The sequence below is a fragment of the Miniopterus schreibersii genome, assembly GCF_964146895.1.
Source record: "Miniopterus schreibersii genome assembly, chromosome: 10".
In the NCBI taxonomy this organism is placed as follows: Eukaryota; Metazoa; Chordata; class Mammalia; order Chiroptera; family Miniopteridae; genus Miniopterus; species Miniopterus schreibersii.
Window position 1 is genome coordinate 21,467,568 of NC_138110.1, and position 20,652 is coordinate 21,488,219.

A 20,652-nucleotide genomic window follows, 5' to 3' on the forward strand; every position below is an offset into this window, starting at 1 on the left:
GTTTTAAATTTTATGCTAATTGTGTTGCCCTGTGACATCAGGTTTTTGCTGGGCTCAAGAGAAGTTATGATTAGGTAGGTTTTGGGCTTTTTCTTTTTGCTAAGTCAGGAGTGACACTCTTCTCAGCTTTCTACATTCTAGGTGGAAGCCAGAAGTCAAAATATATTTTTGGGTGATTCATTTTTATCCTGAATCACTTTGGGTTCTTTTCAAAAATCATATTTATCCTCTATGGTCGAAAACTTAGTAAAAATGATTCTCAAGAATATGTGTCTCATGATCTGTGGGACAGTCCAAAAACACAATTCCAAACGCCTGTTTAGTAGTGAGCACTGGATAGCTGGATAGCTTCTCAAGATGAGTACTCCCGGCAAGGATACTCATTTGAATGTTCAAGTTCTAATGGTTCTTTACAGTCTCATTACTGTGTGATTACAGGAAAACTAAAACATATTGTCCCCTAGATCTTGGTAAAATTAAGTAACTTCTCCAAGCCTCAGTTTTCTCACCTGTCAAATGGGATCATAATAATTGCCACACCATAGAGTATAGTGAGTACATAAAGAGCTGAGTACAGTTTAATAATAAGTGCTGAACAAATATATTTTTGTGTTATTAAATATTATTGTGTTACGTGCCGTTGAGTTGGCTTCAGTTCCCGGCAACCCTATGATTTAGTAATGTCCACAATGTCCTGTCCTCAACAGCCCTGTTCAGCTTCTGTAAACTCATAGAGCTTCTTTTCTGGAGTCCATCCAGCTCATACTTGGTCTTCCTCTTTTTCTGCTGCCTTCTATTTTCCCCCAGTATTCTTGTCTTTTCCAAAGAACCCTCCTTCTCATGTTGTGCTTCAGTTTTGTTATTTCTGCCTCCTGTGATGTTTCAGGCTTCCTTTGCTCTGAGATATACTTGTTTGTCCCTCTGACGACCCAGAGTATTCGCAGAGCTCTCCTCCAACGCCGTGTTTCCAACGAATCCACTTTTTCCTATCAGCTTTCTTCAGTGCCCAGCTTTCATATCCATACATAGTAATCGGGACTGCGAGGGTCTGGGTGATCTTAGACTTGGTCTCTAATGACACATCTGTGCTCTTGGCGATCTTCCTAATTCTTCCATTGCTGCCCTTCGGAGTCTCAGCCTTCCTTTGCTTTCTCATTATTTCTTATTATGTGCCACTAAAAATAAAAGTTTTTATCATTTTGCTTGAGAGGAATGACCATATTATTATATTGCCCTCGTGAAAGCATTGATAACGTCCCCTTTCACTTTCAAAAGTGCCCTGGTTTGGACAGTAAACTATGGATCACTCAATCAAGACCACATAGCTAGTAAGTTGGGCAGCAAGGATTTGAACCCTGGTCACTCTGAGCCAGAATCGTGGGAATCACAAGGTTAAAAGTAAGAAGACTCCCGAGGGCAGAAGCCAGGAATTCTCTTTTCTTTCCAGCCTCCTGCACAGGCTTTACTCCAGGATGTTCCCAGGCCAGGAATAAAGCATCTAGTATATTCTGTATGCAGAAGGTCTCCCTCTCTTCTTATCGACTTCCTGTCCTGTTCTTTCTTGTTTTCCTTGCACTTTCTAGTCTGAATAGTTCTCATTTTGATCCTTTCACAAAATTCTCAGTTAAGATTTTACAATTAGCATTTAAAGGCAATTTTGCTTCCCCTCAAAGAAGTTCCCTTGAACTTTTTAACCTAAAAATAATTAAGACCCGGCTAGTGCATTTTCACCTAGAAACTTTGGATCAATGTAGGGGCTCCAGGGCCATAGGGAGGGATTCCTCTGGGGGACCGAGAAAAGGCAGGCAGTTGACAGCTATTGAGTGACTTTCTCAGTGTCCTCTGCCCCTTTCTTGGTAACAAATGGGGATTTTCCTCTTGGTAGGTACATCTCTCCCTCCACTGTCAGGAATGGAGCGGTGACTCAGTCCTGGTCAATCAGTGACCTCAAGGACCCGTGAGATGAGTCTGGGGACACTACCTGAGCCAGTGGGAGTCTTCCCAGATCTTTCTTTAAGGTGTTGAAATGGAGGCATTCTCTTTGAGCTGGGGGCTGAATGGAGGACAGGGGAGCCTGGAGCTGCTTGTGATCCTTTCTGCCATCTTTAGGGATATGAGAGAAGGGTGCCAACCAAAGGAAATGACAGCCAAAATGGAGAAAGATTCCTGGTGAGTTATGTTTCTGCACCTCTTATAGCCGAAAAAGTCCAGATTACTATAAGAATCTCTAAGGAATGTAGTAATAGTAGAGTAATTACCTAGGTTTGTCTGATGGACATTGTCTAAAAATATCCAATAGTAACACTGCCTATCATTGAATGCCTGTTGTGATAGATTGATTGCTCCATTGCTAACCTTCCTGTGTCTCACCCTCTCAATGTGCGTTTTGTAGCACCTCCTAACAGGACGTGGATCCTATTTGGGCTGGTTTATGACTTACTTGGAACAGAAGAATGGGGTAGAATCGGCAGTGTACCAGTTCCAAGCCTAGATCACTGTCATGGGAAAAAGTCCAGGCTGGCTTCCTGGAGGATGAGAGACCATGTGGAGGAGAGCCATGGCTTTCAAATCATAGCCCATCAACTCACGTAAGCAGAACCATTTAGCCACCCTGCCACTGACTGCAGATGCATGAGGCAGCCTGGCAAAAAACAGAACCACCCAAGTGAACCTAGGTTGAGTTACTGGCCTAAGAATTGTGGGTGAAATAAATGGTGGTTGTCTTAAGCCACTAAGTTTTGGGGTGACCTGTTTTCCAACAGTTAGATAACTGATACTCTTATTATGACTGAGGTACTTTATAAACATTAGTCAAGCACACTAGCTTTGGAGACAGATATCTGACTTTGAGTCCTGGCTCTATATCTTACTAGCCATGAGACCTTGGCAAGATTTTTTAACTGTCTCTATTCAATTTCTCACCTATAAAATGGGTATAATAATAGTACTTACAGAGTTTTGTTAAGATAAATGGGATGGTGTGTGTGAAGTACTTAAGACAATGCCTGTGGCGCACAATACATCCTTATACTTATGATCTATCTTGAGAGGTAGCAGCTGTTATACCCATTTACACATGAGAACTAAAGCTCAGAGGGCTAACTTCATGATAATATCTACCAAATATGGAGGGTCCACTATGTTCTGAAAATTTTCTAATCTATATGATCCTGAATTGGAGGCACAACCTAGGTGAGCGCAGATGAGAGAGGCCTGGTAGGGCCAGGGTGGGGAGAAAAGTGCCGTCTCACCTGTCAGAGAGGGCATGGCGACTGGACCTGCAGTATCCAGGCCGATGCTCTTCTCAGGGAGGAGCTGAGCTTGAGAACAGGAGAGGGAGGCCTATAAGATCCCAGGGAGCCGCTTCTTCCTCATTTCTGCTCTTACCAAGTGCAGAGAGGGAAGGGATCCTGACTGGTGAAATTCCAGGTTACTTTCTCATTCAACTTCCCACAGCCGGGCCATCTGCCACTGAGCACCACAGGGCACTTTGTCTAGACTCTCTCCCTGCCCCAGTCCAGACAAAGCCAGAACAATGAATCATAGAATAAATAGGTCTTGAACTCTATGTCCTTCCAAGAGTCAGAACAATTCCATTCCAGTTCTCACCACCAAATTATACTTATACACTTATACATGTATATAATTATATGGTGCTTCCATCTGCAATCCCCAGCTCCTCCTTCCTTCCCAATCCTTCTCAGCACACACACACACACACACACACACACACACACACACACACACACACACTCACGTGCGCATAGGCACTATCTTTTACCAAAGTAGTATTTAGACTTAAGGTTTTCATAGTATATTTTATTATTTTCTCTACATTACTTATCACTACCTGACATATTTTCTGTTTACTTGCTTTTAATCTGTCCTCTCCCACTAAGACTGATATTTTGTTCCTGATATAGCCCAGTGCCTGGAACAGTGCCTAGCACATAGTCTGTGCTAAAAAAAAAATGTTGAATGCGTGAATGAATGGATGAATGAATGGCGTGTGTGTGTGTGTGTGTGTGTGTGTGTGTGTGTGTGAGTGGGATCACAGTTTGGGGGAGGAATGGGCGATGAATAGACTATCAACAATACCATGTGTTTTTAAAGCACCTTTAACATTCCCAAGCACTCTATGGACGGTACTCTCATGGGATGCACAAAACCACCAAGGAAGCAGGCCTGCGATACGGTAAAGAAATTGAGACCCAGAGAGGTTGAGTGCCTAGACTCTAGAGCCTGTTAGTGGAAAGCTGAGACTAGTTCCCACGTTCTCCTAAGTGGAAATGAACAGCTTGAGCGGTTGACAAATGTGCCATCATTTTGATTTTGTACATATTTTTTGTCCTGACCCCTCTCTTCTCTCAGGCAAGCACTAACCCCCACACTAACTTGCCCACAAACCAAGGCAGGCCTCACTGTCCTAAACCGCTTTTTTGCACAAGGCTTAGGAAGAGATCCTCTGCATCTGAGCTGTCACTTTTTTGCACAAGGCTTAGGAAGAGATCCTCTGCATCTGAGCTGTCACACACATCAAGGTGACGTGTTTTGCCTGCCAAAAAACTCTTCCAATAATGACAGCAAGAGATTCCTAGTTCATTTTCATATCTGAACAACTTTGAATGAGGTGGCTTGACTGGAGCTATTTTTAGAAACACTAAGAAGAATGCTCTTTCCTCCTTTACCCCCCTTTGTTGTTAAACTCGCCTTCCCTCTCCTCCGTCCTCTCTCCTCCATCTGTCTCTGAAAGTGTTAGTTTCAGTCTCCACCTAAATATTTATGGGAACTTCAGTTGGGAGTGGGGAGTGGTGTTCTGCAAAGGTGGGACCAGAGTATTTGGCCGACTCGGGCTTCTGGACAAGGGACTTGTGCCTGAGAGCTTTCAAAAGAGAGCACACAGATCCAGTTACTGTGTCTCCTCCAGCTGACAGTATTCGGGAACTTGTGAGTAATTTAGGAACCGGGATACGGGAATTTTTCCTGTGACCCTGAGTGACATCGCATATCTATTTCTTTGATCCGAAGTTTAATCATCTACCTGGAGAACTGGGATTTATGCCAATTCTCATATGATTTCATTTCATTTCAGTTCAGTTCAATTCAATTCCTGTTTATTGAGCAAAATGTAAAGGAAAACTCTAATTTGGCCAAGGAGTAAGTTAATGAGGACAATTACATAACAAAACAATATGATGTATACCCCTCTTGTCCTCAATAATAATTGCTAATGCTCAATATATTGCCTGAGCCGTGTTAGGGTCTTGATAAATATTTGTTGACTGAATGAATTTGCTAGATGCTAGAAGGGGCAATGCCTCAATTCAGGCCTTTTTAGTGCCTCCTTGGATCACCACAATACTTTCCCAGTGGTCTCCCAACCTCCAGGCCTCTCCCACTCTAGTCCATTCCTCCACCGACTGCCACTGTGATCTTTATAAACGAGCACTTGCTTGTGTCATGCCCAAGTCTGAAACAAGACTTGTAACAAGTGTAAAATACTTTTACATTCCTTCATGGCTCTCTAGTGCCCTCAAGACAAAGTTTATTATGTCACTCATTCATTCACTGAACTGGAGGCCTCCCGAGGCTGTTTTCTGAACTGTGCTTAATACCTCTAGTAACAGGGATCTTACTGTAAACTCATCATGTATTTAGGCAACCCTGGTTATTAAAAAGTGAATGAAAGAACCAGGACTGGACACCAGAACTCCTGTATATTAGGGTTCTCCAGAGAAACAGAACTGGTAGGAGATTATCTATCTATCTATCTATCTATCTATCTATCTATCTATCTATCTATCTATCTATCTATCTATCTATCATCTATCTATCTATCTATCTATCTATCTATCTATCTATCTATCTATCATCTCTATCTATCATCTATCTATCTATCTATCTATCTATCTATCTATCTATCTATCTATCTATCTATTATCTATCTATCTATCTATCTATCTATCTATCTATCTATCTATCATCTATCTATCATCTATATCATCTATTTATCTATATCTCTCTATCATCATCTACCTAATCTTCTTAGAGTGGGGTCTCTACCACTGGAGGAATGTTTGGTAAGAGAGGGAACCTCTTTCCTGAATATTGACATGTAAAAGACCAAAGTAATTTCTTACTATCTTAGCTCCAGAATTCTAAGAGCATTCCAAGGAATTAAAGTGATTTTAGTGCTCATCAAAAAAAAAAAAAAATTATTACAGGAATTGGTTCACACAGTTATGGAGGCCAAGAGGTCCCATGATTTATCATCTGCAAGCTGAAGAGGCAGGAAATCCAATGATGAAATTCAGTCTGAGGTCAAAGGCCTGGAAACCAAGAGCACCAATGTCTCCGAGGGCAGGGGAAGATGGTTGTCCCAACTCAAGCAGAGGGAAGGAATTCACTCTTTCTCGGCCTTTTGGTTCCCTTTGGAGCCTCCATGGATTAGCTCCTTACATTGGAGAGGGCCATCTGCTTTACTCACCAATTCAAAAGTTCACCTCTTCCAGGAACAACCTCTCAGACACACCCAGAAATAAGATTTCACCACCTCTCTGAGCATCCCTTAGCTCAGTTGGGTTGACACATAAAAATAACCATTATATCCTGGATATCTTTCCAATGTTTTGTTCATTTCCTCAGGTGCTGCTCACTTCTTTTGAGGAACCCTAAGGGAGCTAGGAGTGAAAGAGATTTATTTATTTTCCTGGGGAAAGAGGTGGGGAGCACTCAGAAGAAGCAGAGGGAAGATGCTCAGGCTCAGGGAGAGAGCCCCCTGGGAACTCTGATTCAGCTGGGGCAGGGTTTTCCTAATGGAGAAGAGACACTGGGAAGAGAGACAAAGGGAGTGGAAACCCAATTTAAGTCACCCCTTTACTAGCAACGCCTTAGAATGGAAGGTAGGACACTGTTTGGACACTCATTCGGGATGCTTTGTTTCATGTGGTACTTCTGGACTGGCTGGGAGAGAATGCGTAGAGTCTGAGGCCCGCAGGAGGGAACGCCAGCAACCTTTCCTCCTACGGTGTTGGAAAGAAATAAATGATCAAATGCACATTCATTGAGTGTCTAATGGGCCCAGGCTCTGCCCTCCAGTCTCTCAGGGCATCTGCCTCCTCACAATAACCTTGTGATGTGGGGACCATGATTCCCTCTTCGCAGATGGAGACACTGAGACTGTGAATCTAAGAACTTTACTTCAGTTTTCATGGTAAGTGATTGGGGAAGGAATAAAGGAGCACGTTAGGGTGGTAAAGGTTCCAAGAGATGCAGGGTTCTTAGGACCTAGCCTTGGCTGCCCCAGAATGTCATATCCACCTCACTCTATTGGCCAAGCAAGTGACCTCAGCCAGCCCAGATTCAAGGTCAGGGAAATTAGATTTCACCTTTAATTTTTTTTTAAAATATATCTTTATTGATTTCAGAGAGAGGAAAGGAGAGGGAGAGAGAGAGACAGAAACATCAATGATGAGAGAGTCATTGATTGAGCCCTCAACCCGGGCATGTGCCCTGACGGGGAATCGAACCCCGATCGCCTGGATCCTAGGTCGACGCTCAACCACTGAGCCAAGCCCGGCAAGGCTAGATTTCACCTTTAGATGTGAGAAACATGCATGTACCAGGAGGCTGTATTGCTTGGGACCATCTATGGAGATTAACTAGTACAGATTTTTTTCTTCCTTTTTTCCCCCTTCCAGTAAAGCCCCAGTTTCCCCAAAGTCGTGGCTCTGTGAAAACTCACACGAAGGTGTTAATGGCTGACCACTAGATCAGTGTGCCCTGCTGGTGTACCGGTCAGATGGACTGGGTTATACCATCCCGCAGAGGTATTTCTCGCACACACCACGTGTCCACCGGGGCTGACACCCTCACCCCGGGACCCAGACAGCAGAGCTGGCGGCCACAGCGACAGAGGGAAGGAGACGGTGCGCAGGACTGTGCGCACCGTGGCGAGGCTCCAGCTGGAAGTGACTCACATTAGGCCCGCTCGGGCTTTATCATCCACAGCCGGTCACATGGCCACATCCAGCTCCGCGGGGACAGGGTGTACCATCCTACGGGGTGACAACTAGGACTGTTCGGTGGATGGCACCAAAACGACCGCAGGTGGTATTTGTATTTTAACAGAGGCCAATGCCTTAAGCCAAATAAACACATCTCCACAGGGGGGATTTTAGGCAGCAGCTCAAAGCTGGGTAGAGAAAGCAATTTTGAGGCTTTCCTTAGATCCCTTCAGAGCCACCTTACAGCAGCCTCTGCTGGTGCTGACTGGAACCTGCCCGTCTGAAGCAAGGCTTCCTCAAGCTTCTGTGGCGGGTGGGACCTGCTCCTGTGGATGGCGGAGGGGCGATGGTGGTGGCGGTGCAGGTAAGATGACAGGCTTTGTCGCTTCTCTGGCTCCTGTGAAGCAGTTCCTGAAACAGCTCAGAACAGCTCGGCCCTGTGTGCAGAGGAGGGTGGGCTGCGCAGTCCTTTCTGGGGCCCACAGCCTGTGTTTGTGACCTTGTGGGGCTGAAGGCGCAGGACCCTCCCTGCAAACTAGTGTTCTCTCCCTCTCAGGGAAGAGGCCAAATCTTATATTTTGTCCTGAGTCAGGTAGATTTGAATTCTGCTTCTGTCTCTGTCTAGCTGTGCAAATTTGTGCCTCTTCACTTTTCTGAGCCTGGTTTCCTCATCTACCAAATACAGACGGTAACGTCTACCTCATGGGGTTGCTGTGAGGATGAAATGATCCAAATGACCATACCACTCACTAGCTGTGTGACCTCAGGTAAGTTACTTAATCTCTCTGTACTTCTCTACTTATCTCCTGGGTTGTAGTGAGGCCTGAGTTAATATTTGTAAAGAGCCTATAATATTTGCACATACTAAGTTTTAAACAAATTTTTTTTTTTTTAAATAATATGTTTTTATTGATTTCAGAGCGAGGAAGGAGAAACAGAAATATCAATGATGAGAAAGAATCATTAATCAGCTGCCTCCTGCACACCCCTACTGGGGACTGAACCTGCAACCTGGGCATGTGCCCTGGCTGGGAATCAAACCATGACCTCCAGGTTCATGGGTCGACACTCAACCACTGAGCTATGACAGCTGGGCTGCACATACCAAGTTTTAGTTAAGTGTTGGCTATTAATGCTAAGGTATGCAGACTGGCTGACATGCAGAGGGCCTCCAATAAATGTGAGTTCTCACCTTTCCTCCTCATGCCCACAGCTTTGGTTGCAGAAGTCTAATTTCTCTGAAGACCACAGAAATCTAGGCAGCCCATTTAACTGGCTTCAAATAGTTTTACATGGCTTTGGTTCACCTTCAGGCAGCAGAAAAATAAAGTAACAGAGACACCTAGTGGGACCTGGTAGCAAATGCTCTGGGTGCCTGTGACTGATGACAGGTTGGCACATGATGGGCATAGTCCGTGTTCTCACACTGGGGCCCTGTCAGTGCAGCCTTCACTAATAGGAAGCCCTGCTCACCCACACTGCAGCCTTGTCACAATGCTCGGTCCCATCAGAACAACACTCCTGGGGCAAAGTCTGTCACTGTTGGATCTAGCCTCAGGTCATGGGAGGCACAGGAGAGAAGACCCTTGAAGAGATGGCAGAAAATGAGTGGGCTGAGCACTTTTCGCTGTGTGATCTTGCGCGGGCCATTTAGCATCTCTGAGCTCGTTTCCTGGTTTACAAAACAGAGTTGGTAATACCTAGCTCTCAAGGTTGCTGTAAGGGTGGTTTAAAACAATGGATGCAGAAAGTTAAGGATCACATTGGCGCACACAGAGCACCCAAGAAACGGTAGTATTATTGTTGTTATTATTTTATGGTAGATCAGTATACATGAAATAATCAGGGAATAAATCTATACAATATGGGGCCAGGTGGAAGCCACCATAGTTTATAGAAGCTGAATGAGAAGCTCATCTGAGAGTTGCAGTAGTTAGGTGAGAGTCATGGGGGAGACCCAATCCCTTAGGAGCCTTTGGTAGGTAAGAAAAGATCATACTTCTGCTGACTGAACCAGTTATGAGGCTGTATTGGCTCATATCACTCAGAAAGCCTTGATCCAGGAGTGTGACCAAAGAGCCAGTCTCTTTTTATAAAAAAAATTATTGTGATGTATATAAAACATACAAAAAGGTTTAGAAAACAGCATAACATTCATCTTAGGAAGTAAAATAAAAACAGTTGAAGCTTCCTGGACTTTTCTTAATTGCATTTTTCTTCACACTCTGCCCCACAAAGTGAACTACTATCCTCAGTTTTGTGTTTATCTTTCCCATGCACGCACTGATATCATTACTGTATACACAGGCATCCTAAACAACACATGGCAGAATTGCACATTTAAAAACTTTATATAAATATATCATAGAGTATGTATGTGTCCTCCTGCAACTTGCGGTTTAATGCATGCTAGCTTTTTGAGAGGTTCTTGTTGATATGTGTAGGCCTAGTTCATTTTCACTGCTGTATGATATTCCACCATTTGAATATCCCTCTGACATAATGGAATGTGCTTATATATTCCTATGTTTTCTAGGACTTTTTAAGTAGTGGGAGTAAGGTTTAAATAATGCATTTTCATGGATTAACTCAGTTTTTTTCAAGACTTCTCTTACTTCCTTTCTTTGGTTATACCCACTATAACCTCTGTGACTTCATTATTGCGTAATAAATCAGTATTTTGAAGTCCCAAATTTTCTTTGCATCTATATAGAAACACAAAAAGTATGTACTGTTTGTTGTTTTGGTTTTGGAATAGTATTTTAAAACTTTCTGGAAAACTTTTCTAAATTTTTAAGTGCTTTCTAAAGTATTTGTTATTGTATAATTTAATTATATTCTATTCTAAAATAAAAGAAAATGTACTTACAATATGTTTTCTCATATTTGGGAGTGGATCATTGGCTTAAAAAGAGAGATTAGAAAACTGCCCTTTTCAACCCACAGCCAAACCTTCTACATTTAAAGAAGATGAAAAAGATGAAACTGTGACACCAGATTGTTCTCTGACTCATGGAAGAGAGGAATATATGCCAAAGAAACTAGGTAACGTTGTAAATAAAAAATAAAAGTGGGAAAACTATTTTTCTTTCAACTTCATAGATATTTATAGTTTACTGTGTCTTATGCAACAGAAGATTTTTGAATCGCACTACAGCATAGCGTAATTGGTGGCACAATGTCAAGACCCACCGCTCAGAGTTTAAGGAAAAAAGGATTGAACGTTTCAAACGTCGACATGATGAAGTCCTGAGAAGCCAAAACTCGCTGCTTACAGCTTTTCAAACGAGAATTGCAAAAGCCACGGACGCATCTTACAGGTACGTTATCCGGTGGCGCCGGGCGAGGAAACGATCGCCGAAAGGCTCCCGGAGCCCTCCCGAGCTGACCTGGCTGCCTGCCTGCTGTTCGAAAGGCAGTGAGAGAAATCATGGCGGTTTTATTTGCCAATAATATAGTAACTCGTCGGATCAAAGATTTAGTGTCAACAGGAAGTGTGAGCTACCACCTCATTTGCAGTTTCAAGTGGGAACTGGAGCAAGACTAGCTGCTTCTGCAAGTCCGGCTGCAGTGCAAGCTGCTCCGACACCCGGGCTGTGCCCCAAAGTGCCTGGCAAACCGAGGCGCTCTGGAGTCTCTGGAAATACCAGTAGGAGAATCATAGCGCAGACCGCGAGGATTTTTGAGCAAGTCTATGCACTTAAGCAGATTCTTAGTTTGAGAAAGTTTCTGGTTTGCTACTTGCCTTTGGTAGAGACAGAAAACTTATGCATGAGTCAGAAAATGACCATAAGGCCTTAGCTTACCGTTGTGAACTGGGGGTCCTCTGACTCACAAAGCCATAGTGTTGGGTGTATGAAGCAACAATCTAGCATCCAACTGAAATGATATGCGGTTGACTCTTGAACAACATAGTTGTGGGGTGGGCCTTAGGGGCACTCACCCCTGCACAGTCGAAAATCCATGTATAACTTTAACTCCCCAAACACAACTATGCTGGGCCCTTTGTATCCAGGGATTCAGTCAACCGCAGATAGAAAACAGAATTTTTGATCCACAGTTGGGAATCTGTGGTTGGGAATGCAAAAATACTGTTTTTCATCAGTGGTAAGTTGAATCTGCACACTTGAAACACATGGATATGAAGGGCCGACTGTATTTATTGTAAAAAAGCCAAGTACGTGTGGGCCCTCGCAGTGCAAACCCGTGTTGTTCGAGGGTTAACTGTGTAAGATCTTGGGCTCTCGCAGGTCCAGAAGATACAAATAAGCTACAGGAGCAGACAGCTCAGCTTCCTCTAATCCCACTGCATTGTTTCCCCCCCTCAATATATGACTGCGGCCTCATGGGGAGTTCCCTATGATCAGCTGAAGAGAAAGAAAAACCTTGAGCTGCATTTACAGATGGTTCTACATGCATTACAGGCCTACTTATGGGTCACTCTGAAGGACAGCCACCCTGCACTGGGCTGCTCTTACATTGAGCCAGAGGGCTCCTGGGAGCCCTGAGAAAGCCCTGGGGCAGAAAACAAAAAGAGGCAGAGTGCCCCATTGAGGAGGGGCACTGCCAGGGTGGGCTGGAACCGAGCTCACATGCATCTATCCGTCCTTTGCAGCTGAGGGTGAAATTCGAGGTGGCCAAGGGCACATGGCACAGGGCACTAAAAGCTTCTACTCTGGCTCCAGTGCTCTTTGTTTCATTTTCATCTTTGGAAAAGGAACTTGGTGTGGCGCTGGGCTGTATTTCTCTTTCCCTCTCGTTTAAAGCAGAAGGTTTTGCCAGGCCTGCAGGAGAAGGTTCCAGCTGGAGTGGGAAGAAGTTTGGGAAGAGATGGGCCAGGGCAGTTTTCCCAGCTCAAGGCTCAAGGTCACCTCTTCTGGTGGTGGAGTGGTATTTGAATAACTCCAAATAAGGCGTGTCTCTGTAGCCACTTCTTTGTCTCTGGAATACAGGTCTGGTTCAGGGACATGTACTGTTCCAGCTCCAGTCCCAGCCCCAGAGCTCTACAGGCCCAGCCTTCTGGCATGTGCTCTCTGTTCCTTCTATGTGTTGCATTTTGAATTTTCTGAGACCTTCTTCCTCTGGGCCCCTCCCCTCCTAGGTCTAAGCTTTCTCTTGCACTTAACTCCTAGTGTTCTTGCCCTGCTCAGTTTGGTTTCTGTTTCCAGTAATTTTCCCTCAAAGTGAGGCTCCTTCCCTCTAGAATGCATTGATGACAGGGTGTGTCTGAGATCCCCAAGGACTTAAACTGACCCCTGCTTGTTCTGCCCATGTCTTTACAGTTATTTTTGCTGTCCCCACAACTTCCAGCCTGTGGGACTTTTCTTCCCCACACAGGATGCTCTCAGATCCGTTGGCCTGGGTTTCTGCCTGCCTGTTACCTTTTCCTTTTGGGGGGGTGAACAGAGCATTGGGAGTGACTTTTTCATTTTTGTTGCCAAGTCCTGCTGTGACTGGTTTGATGCTATTGTCCATATCCCAGAGCTCGATAGATTTCCTGTCACCTAGTTTGGTTGAAGAGATTTTATATTTTGTTGTTGTTGTGGATTTGTTGTTGTTTTTGGAGGGGGGTATCTTATTTGGTCTGCTTGGCTGTCAGGAGGGGTTAGAAGGAGACTAAAAAACGGAACTGCCACTGTGGCCGCATTGCCCTTGAGTTGCATTCTTAGTTAATTGAGTCTCTTTCTAATTTTCTAATGTATGTGGATTGAAAATGATAAATTTCTCTCTAAATCCTGCTTTCGTTGAAGCCCACAGATTTGATGCCATTTATTTTGAAGGACTGGGTAACTTCAGTTTTGGTTTCTTTTTTTCTTTTTTCTGACCCACAAGACTTGTTTTCTCCCCTGGCTAGCCGGAGATTGCAGCCGCCTGGTGTACACTGAGAGCCAGCCCGGAGCCTCTGCAGAGGCCGCAGGGCGTTCTCGTAGGTTCACAGGCAAGAAGGGGGCTGTTTGAGGAAGGTTATGTGATAACGCTGTGGGCTGAGCAGGGGGGGTGAGCTGGACACAGGGAAGGAAGAGGCTGTGGCCGTGGCCCAGGGAGAGGGAGCTGCAGCCGCAGGGCCCTCTGTCCTGGATTCGGCTCCCCACTGCCAATCTAGGATAGTCCCTGCTTCCCCCAAACGTGCCTGGGAAGTTTCCAGTGCAGCCACATCCATTCTCTCATTATGCCCAAGTGATCTGGGCACTATTGCAGAGTGACCTGGTCCAAAAATCCCCCTGAAGTCTTTTGCTCTGGCGGTATCTGGTAGCTAGCAACCACCCACACTGGTAAATCTTGTTCTTTCAGGCTGTTCTACTTGAATTCTAGTTCATACATTTGTAAAACTATATATGCCTGGAATTGTCCTTACAGATCAAATATTTTAGAGGTTCTCAACCAGTTCTAGTGAACAAACTCTTCTATTCAAATGAAATCTGGTAAATCTTCAACATAAAACAAGCTAAAAGGGATTAATGGATTCCCTCAGGAGCTCACATTTTCTTAATTTATGGAAATTATGTGGCTGTTGTGAAACCAGTGAGGTACCTCCATAAAGCCCCAAGTTTCCCTGGAATAGTTTAGATCTCCCCAAACTTCTCACTTTCCAGGTGAGGAAATGGAACCCGCCCAAAATTAAGGGAACTAACCAAAAGTGCACATAGGATGGGAGATCTGAGGGGGACTCTGGTATCTTGGCACCTAGATCAGTACTCTTTCTGTTGTAAGGACCTGCCCTCTGGTAGCCAGGACCTTAAGTTAGTTGTTTAAGGAAGTGCTTCTCAGGTGGGTTCTAGAGAACATCTCTCATGATGCCTTTTGAAAACTAGGCTACAGTGCTCATATAACATTTGGCAATGCCTTCCTAGAATCCCCTAGAAGTACCTTTCATAGCACATTAGTGTATTTAAGGCTCTGACAAGTCCTGCACTATAGAAAGCTGTTTATCTTTGCTTAATTCAGTTTTTCCTTTTGGGGGAAAATGGTGCTACCTTTTTCTAGATCTACTTGCATTCTACTTTGAAGCCCAGAAAAAGATTTTCTCAAGGAGTGAATCTCTGTGGGTGGAGGGGAGGATGACTCAGACATTATAGTAGTGGGTGCAAAACTTCAGATATTGTCACCGCTACCATTTCTCTGCCCAGGAGTTAGTTGGCCAGCCTCTCTGGCCGGCGCAGGGATGAGGGATGAGGAGACAAGCAGCATGGTAGAACAGGATGGCGCTGACTTCAAATTGCCCAGCGGCGTTGTGTACTGTTTGTATCTTGGCGGGGGAGGTGTGTGTGTGGAAGACTAACCTGGAAGTAGCCAGTGGTCTGAAATCAGGAGAGTTCCCAGCCTATCATTGTTTTGCCTTTTTCCCCTTATTTGAGTTCACTTCCAAATGCTGAAGTTTCCCCCAGTGAAAGGCCTGTTCTTCTCCATTCCTGCCAACCCCTCTCTGGCAGGCAGGTCCTCATCGCCTCTCTCATCGGCCTCCAGGCAGAGCGCCCTGCCATCTCTGCCATCTGGCTGCACATGCACCAGCCTGGTCTTCCTTAAAGGGTTTGTGTGTGTGAATGTGATTACCTAGATCTTCCACGAGGGTGAGATTCCCGTGCCCTAGCATTTCCATTATTCCCCCAAAGTCTGGGAACAGACAGAACAGATTAAATTTATCATCACAAGAGGGCGCAGCAATTAAGGAAGTTGAAAGGAGACTGCAAAAACCTATTCCTTAAATGATTTTTAACCCTGTTCACAGAAGGTTCACGCAGTCTTGGAAACAGGCAAAGTTTGACTTTGAAGAGTGCAGAGTGAAACACTAGCTTTGGCCACCATTTGTGACCTCTTCGCCACCTTTATTTCAAACGTAGTAGAATTCTGTTATAACAAAACTCACGGTCTCGGCATTTCAGTTATGCCTGTGCCTAATCCCAGTGCTTGAAGGCAAACAGTATATAGAAGGGGATTTTGGTCTCGTTTTCAGAAATGTGAATTCTAATGGAGGTTTCTTTATAATAAAAAGGTGACCATTTGGCTGCAGCACAAAGCAGGGCTGGGAAAACAGGGCGTACAGTAATGCTGTTCTGGGCTAACCTCCAGAAAATGGGTGCTGACCTTGGCTCTGATCTGGCTCCATTGGCCAGGTCTAGACATATTCCTATTTATATAAATATAATAGCACTCTGATTGGTTGTCCATCTATCCCACTCCTAAGATACCATAATCTATTAATTACTGCCATAGATCCCTGTGGATCAAGGAACCCTGACTGACACTCCCACTGCTGCCTATTAAGTAACCATGTTCACTGTGTCTGTGAAAGCCACTACTGAACTTCTCCAAGATGCCATCTTCCTCACCAATGCACTTTTACTGCCTTAGTGAAGAATATGACCTCTGAGTGGTAGGTTCTTGGACCATACATGGTAAATCCATGTTTAATATCCCCGCTTCCCTAGGCCTTCTGATCTCTTCTTTAACATTATGCCAGGGTGATTATGGCATCTCCACTGTGTTTACTGTGGTTCCTTGTGGAGTCCAGGCATCAAGTAGCCATCCCAGCAAACTATTCAGGTGTTCCAGATACAAATTAAAATATGTTCATAAAGGGATTATCCATGTCAATGAATTCTTCTCTTGGCAGCTATATAATCTGCCCCCCTCTTGGGCCAGCACCTTCAATATTCACTTCCATTTGTGTTCCCAAGTTCTTGCTAGGCTTTCCTACCTAGACCATTCCTTCCTGAAAGTGATTTTGCTTCTCCATCTGAGGGTGCTGAGACTTGACCTTGGCGCTCATTGGGAGACAATGAGGGTTGGTGCAGGTTAACTTGTCTTCAGGAGGATAAACATCAATCACCTTTGAAGAAACTGCTTCAGGTGAGGTCACGGCACATTCTCCAGGTAAGTAGAGTCTAGTCCCCTCTAGCAAAGGTGCTGCTTCTGTGGGAAGGAGGGCTTAAGGGAATTTAGGGTTTCCAGGTGCTCAGGTCCATCCATCTGAATGTCTCCATCCCAGGACTCAGAGTCCCATGCTTTCCCTATCAGGGCTCTGACTGACGTAGGATTTTTGCCAAGGCTCTGCATTTCGGCTTCATGGCAGCTCTGGAACCCTTAGAATTAGATCCTTGCCCTAATTTTCAGCACAGCCTTCCCTTAGGTCGCAGGAAATAAAGACCTCCTTTAATACTGCCGTGGAGGTTATCTGAATTTTAGATTAGGCCTTAAACTGACTTTCCTGAGCCTATTATTTATTTCAGTGCCTTTAATGCTGTCACAACTATCCATCCTAATCCACAGACCTTGTCACTAACATTGTCTCTATCTGGGTTGAGTGCCGCGACCGCTTGATCTCCCAATGCCTTGTCACATTTTCTGGCTCCACTGTAGCTCCTCAGAAACGCAGATGCCATGCTCTGAGTGTGGCATTTTAGCCAAGTCTAGAAATGTAGGACACCTCAGCATGGCACATGGCACATGTTGGCCATGTGTCCTGAGGCCTCGCCTGGATTCCTGCCAGCTTGGGGCGGTTGTTACAAGCGGTGGCAGCACCATGGTTCAGGAGACAGGCAGAGCCTTGGGGAGGAAGCCAGGGATGGCAATCCAAGGAGGTGCAAGGTCTGTGTCAGATATATTGTGCTTCAGGATAACAGGGGCAAATTAGGTTCATGGTACTGAGTAATTCTTACCTTGGAGACTATTTAGCCAGATGCAGTTTTGTTACTTTCAAGGGCTCTGCACATTATAAAATTAAGATGTAAGTGGGCTCACATTGTCCATAAAAACATCCAGATGTGCTTCGTTTTATGCAGTAGCTCTGCTCCTGAAAGATAAGGAAGGCCCCATGTTTCCAGGAGCCTGGTGGCTAAATTCTGCAGAGTGTAGTTCTTTTATTTTGCTAATGTGAATGGTTATGCTCTAACAGCAGAGTCCAGTTTCAGAAGAATAGGTTTTCTTAAAGGCCCACATAGTCCAATGCTGTTTCTTGATCTCAAAAATATACTTTATTGTTTTCCCAGGTCAGATTGAATTTTCACTCATTAAGGATAAAGCCAATGGTTTCTACATATTGTACATTCTTTTTTTTAAAATTTCTTTTAAAAAAAATTATTGAATTTATTGGAGTCACATTGGTTAATCCAATTAAATAGGTTTCAAGTGTACAATTCTATAATATTCATTGAATTCTTTTTTTGTATGTGTACATTCTTAAGTGAAGTTGAAAGGCATGCATTTTTCTCATGAGATCATTCCTGGCTTTCAGTTCTGGGTTGGATTTTGTGGCGCCAGGACAGTGACAGATACCAGCGAAAGAAAACCAGAATGAAGCCTTCACCAACTTTTGATGGCCTCAGAACATGCCAATGACAAAATAAGGATGAGTTAAGCTGATTGAGCTCAACAGTGTTGACCTTTTGGGGTTTAATGGAGGAGATGATCATTGTAGTGACAGCTTTACATGTCCACAGTACTTTTTCCTGTGTGAATATTGAGATGCTTTCTCTTTCATCCAGAGATTCATTTCTTCACAGAGGGAGTTGTACCATGATATTTGATTGGGAATTATGGGTGAAAAGTATGATGCTAGCATTATATACTCTGAAAGCTATGTTACTTTAATAAACTTTGAGTCATGTACAGCTCTCTTAACACTCACCAGCAAATTAAGGTCAATTTCAAACACGAGGCCCAGTTCTGTCTCTATATTGAAGGGATACAGGGAGCCTTGTTTTCTGCCTTGGCTGAGTCTTGTAAGCAAGTTTTCTGTTTTCCTCATGCTGACTTTTTGCCTTCTCCTATGTGGTTTTCTGCTGGAGTGACCCCTAGACCTGGAAATCTGTCCCAATGGCTCTCAAACTGAATTATGCATGAGAATAATCCCAAAAGCTTTAAAAAATACAGACACTGAGGACTTACACCACCTTCACTGAGTCAGAATCTCTAGAGATGGAGCCGAAGGATCATCTGTAATTCTGAAAACTCCTTATGAAATTTTAATGTTGCAGTCCCATCCTTAGACAATGGTTAGTTATAACCTATTTTCACCTGTGCTGATCCCTCTGGGCTACTTTCTGGATCCAATTTTTGAGGCCGCCTCTGGATGCCTCCTTGGTAAATGAGGGATTCTCATGGGTTTAATAGAGAAAGCACCATTTACCATACATTCAACTATGTATGTATGTATGCATGTGTGTATGTATGTATGTATCCATCCATTCCAGCTAGATGCATACTACAGGGATGACTGCAAGTAGAAACCCATTGGATTGCTTGAGCTTTAACTATGTTGGACTCCATATCAGTCACTGAGTGTCTGCTAGATAGTGATTGTTTTGGAGGTAGAGACCAAATCTTTCTACTTGGTTGTGTCTTTAGTAACTATTTAGTGTCAGAATTATGGAAAATGTTCAGCATTTTAAATAATTGAAATAGAATACAAATAAAGTTACAAACTCTTGTTCTCTATCTGTCCCAGCATACACATGACACAGTGTTGGAGGATATTCCAAAGTCCTATTGCTTATGGGATGGGTGTTTAATAAGCCTTAATCTGTTAACTTAAAGTCTGAAAGTCAGGGTAGGTCACATGGGGTTCTTGGGAGGCACTAGAATGGTAGATGTAGGTGGAAGGAATACTTGGGAGTGAACACCTTATTGAGGTAGACTAGGATGTATTTTATTCTAGAAGAATAACCTTTCTCCCTTTTATAGCAGGTATACTCTATCTTAATGTTGCAGAATATCTCTCATGAACATAGATGCAAAAATTCTCAAAAAATATTGGTACATCAAATCCAACAACTTATAAAATAACTATAAACCATGACCAAATGGGATTTATTCCAGGTATGTTTCACAATCCATGGAAGAAACAATTGATAAGCTAGACTTTATTAATATTACAAACTTCTACTCTGTGAAAGATACTGTCAAAAGGATAAGAAGACAAGCTATAGACTGGGAGGAAAACTGCTAAAACGTATCTGATGAAGGACTTCTATCCAAAATATATCAAGAAACTTAAAACTCAACAATAAGAAACCTAAATTAATTAACCTGAACCCAATTAAGAAATAGACAAAAGACCTGAACAGACACTTTACCAAAGATGATATACAGATGGCAAATAGCCATATGAAAAGATGCTCCACATCATAAGGCATAAGGGAAATGCAAATTAAAAAACCAGTGAGATAACTCTACACACCTATTAGAATGGCCAAAGTCCAGACCACTGACAACACCAAATGCTGGCAAGGATGTGGAGCAACAGGAACTCTCATTCTTTGCCGCTGGGAATGCAAAAAGGTACTGCCACTTAGGAAGACAGTTTGGCAGTCTCTCACAAACTAAACACACTCTTACTATATGATCCAGCAATAGCTCTTTTTGTATTTGCCCAAAGGAGTTGAAAACTTATGTCCACACAAAACCTGCATATAAATTTTTATAGCAGCTTTATTCATAGTTGCCAAAACTTGGAAGCAAACAAGATGTCCTTCAGTAGGTGAATGGGTAAATAAACTGTGGTACATCCAGACAATGAAATATTATTTAGTGCTAAAAGGAAATGAGCTGTCAAGTCATGAAAAGACACAGAGGAAACTTGGATGCATGGTACTTTAGTGAAAGAAGTGAATCTGAAATGGCTACTTATGGTATGATTTCAATTATATGA

The 20,652-nt window shown here is 43.6% G+C and overlaps 1 long non-coding RNA gene across 1 annotated transcript; it reads left to right on the plus strand.

The window, feature by feature from the left end:
* The first annotated feature begins 8,061 nt into the window (after positions 1-8,061).
* Positions 8,062-10,875, plus strand: LOC308562697. The gene is made up of 3 exons (XR_013999651.1): positions 8,062-8,370; positions 8,692-8,773; positions 8,926-10,875. It is a non-coding gene; the product is annotated as an uncharacterized lncRNA (long non-coding RNA).
* The last annotated feature ends 9,777 nt before the right edge of the window (positions 10,876-20,652 follow it).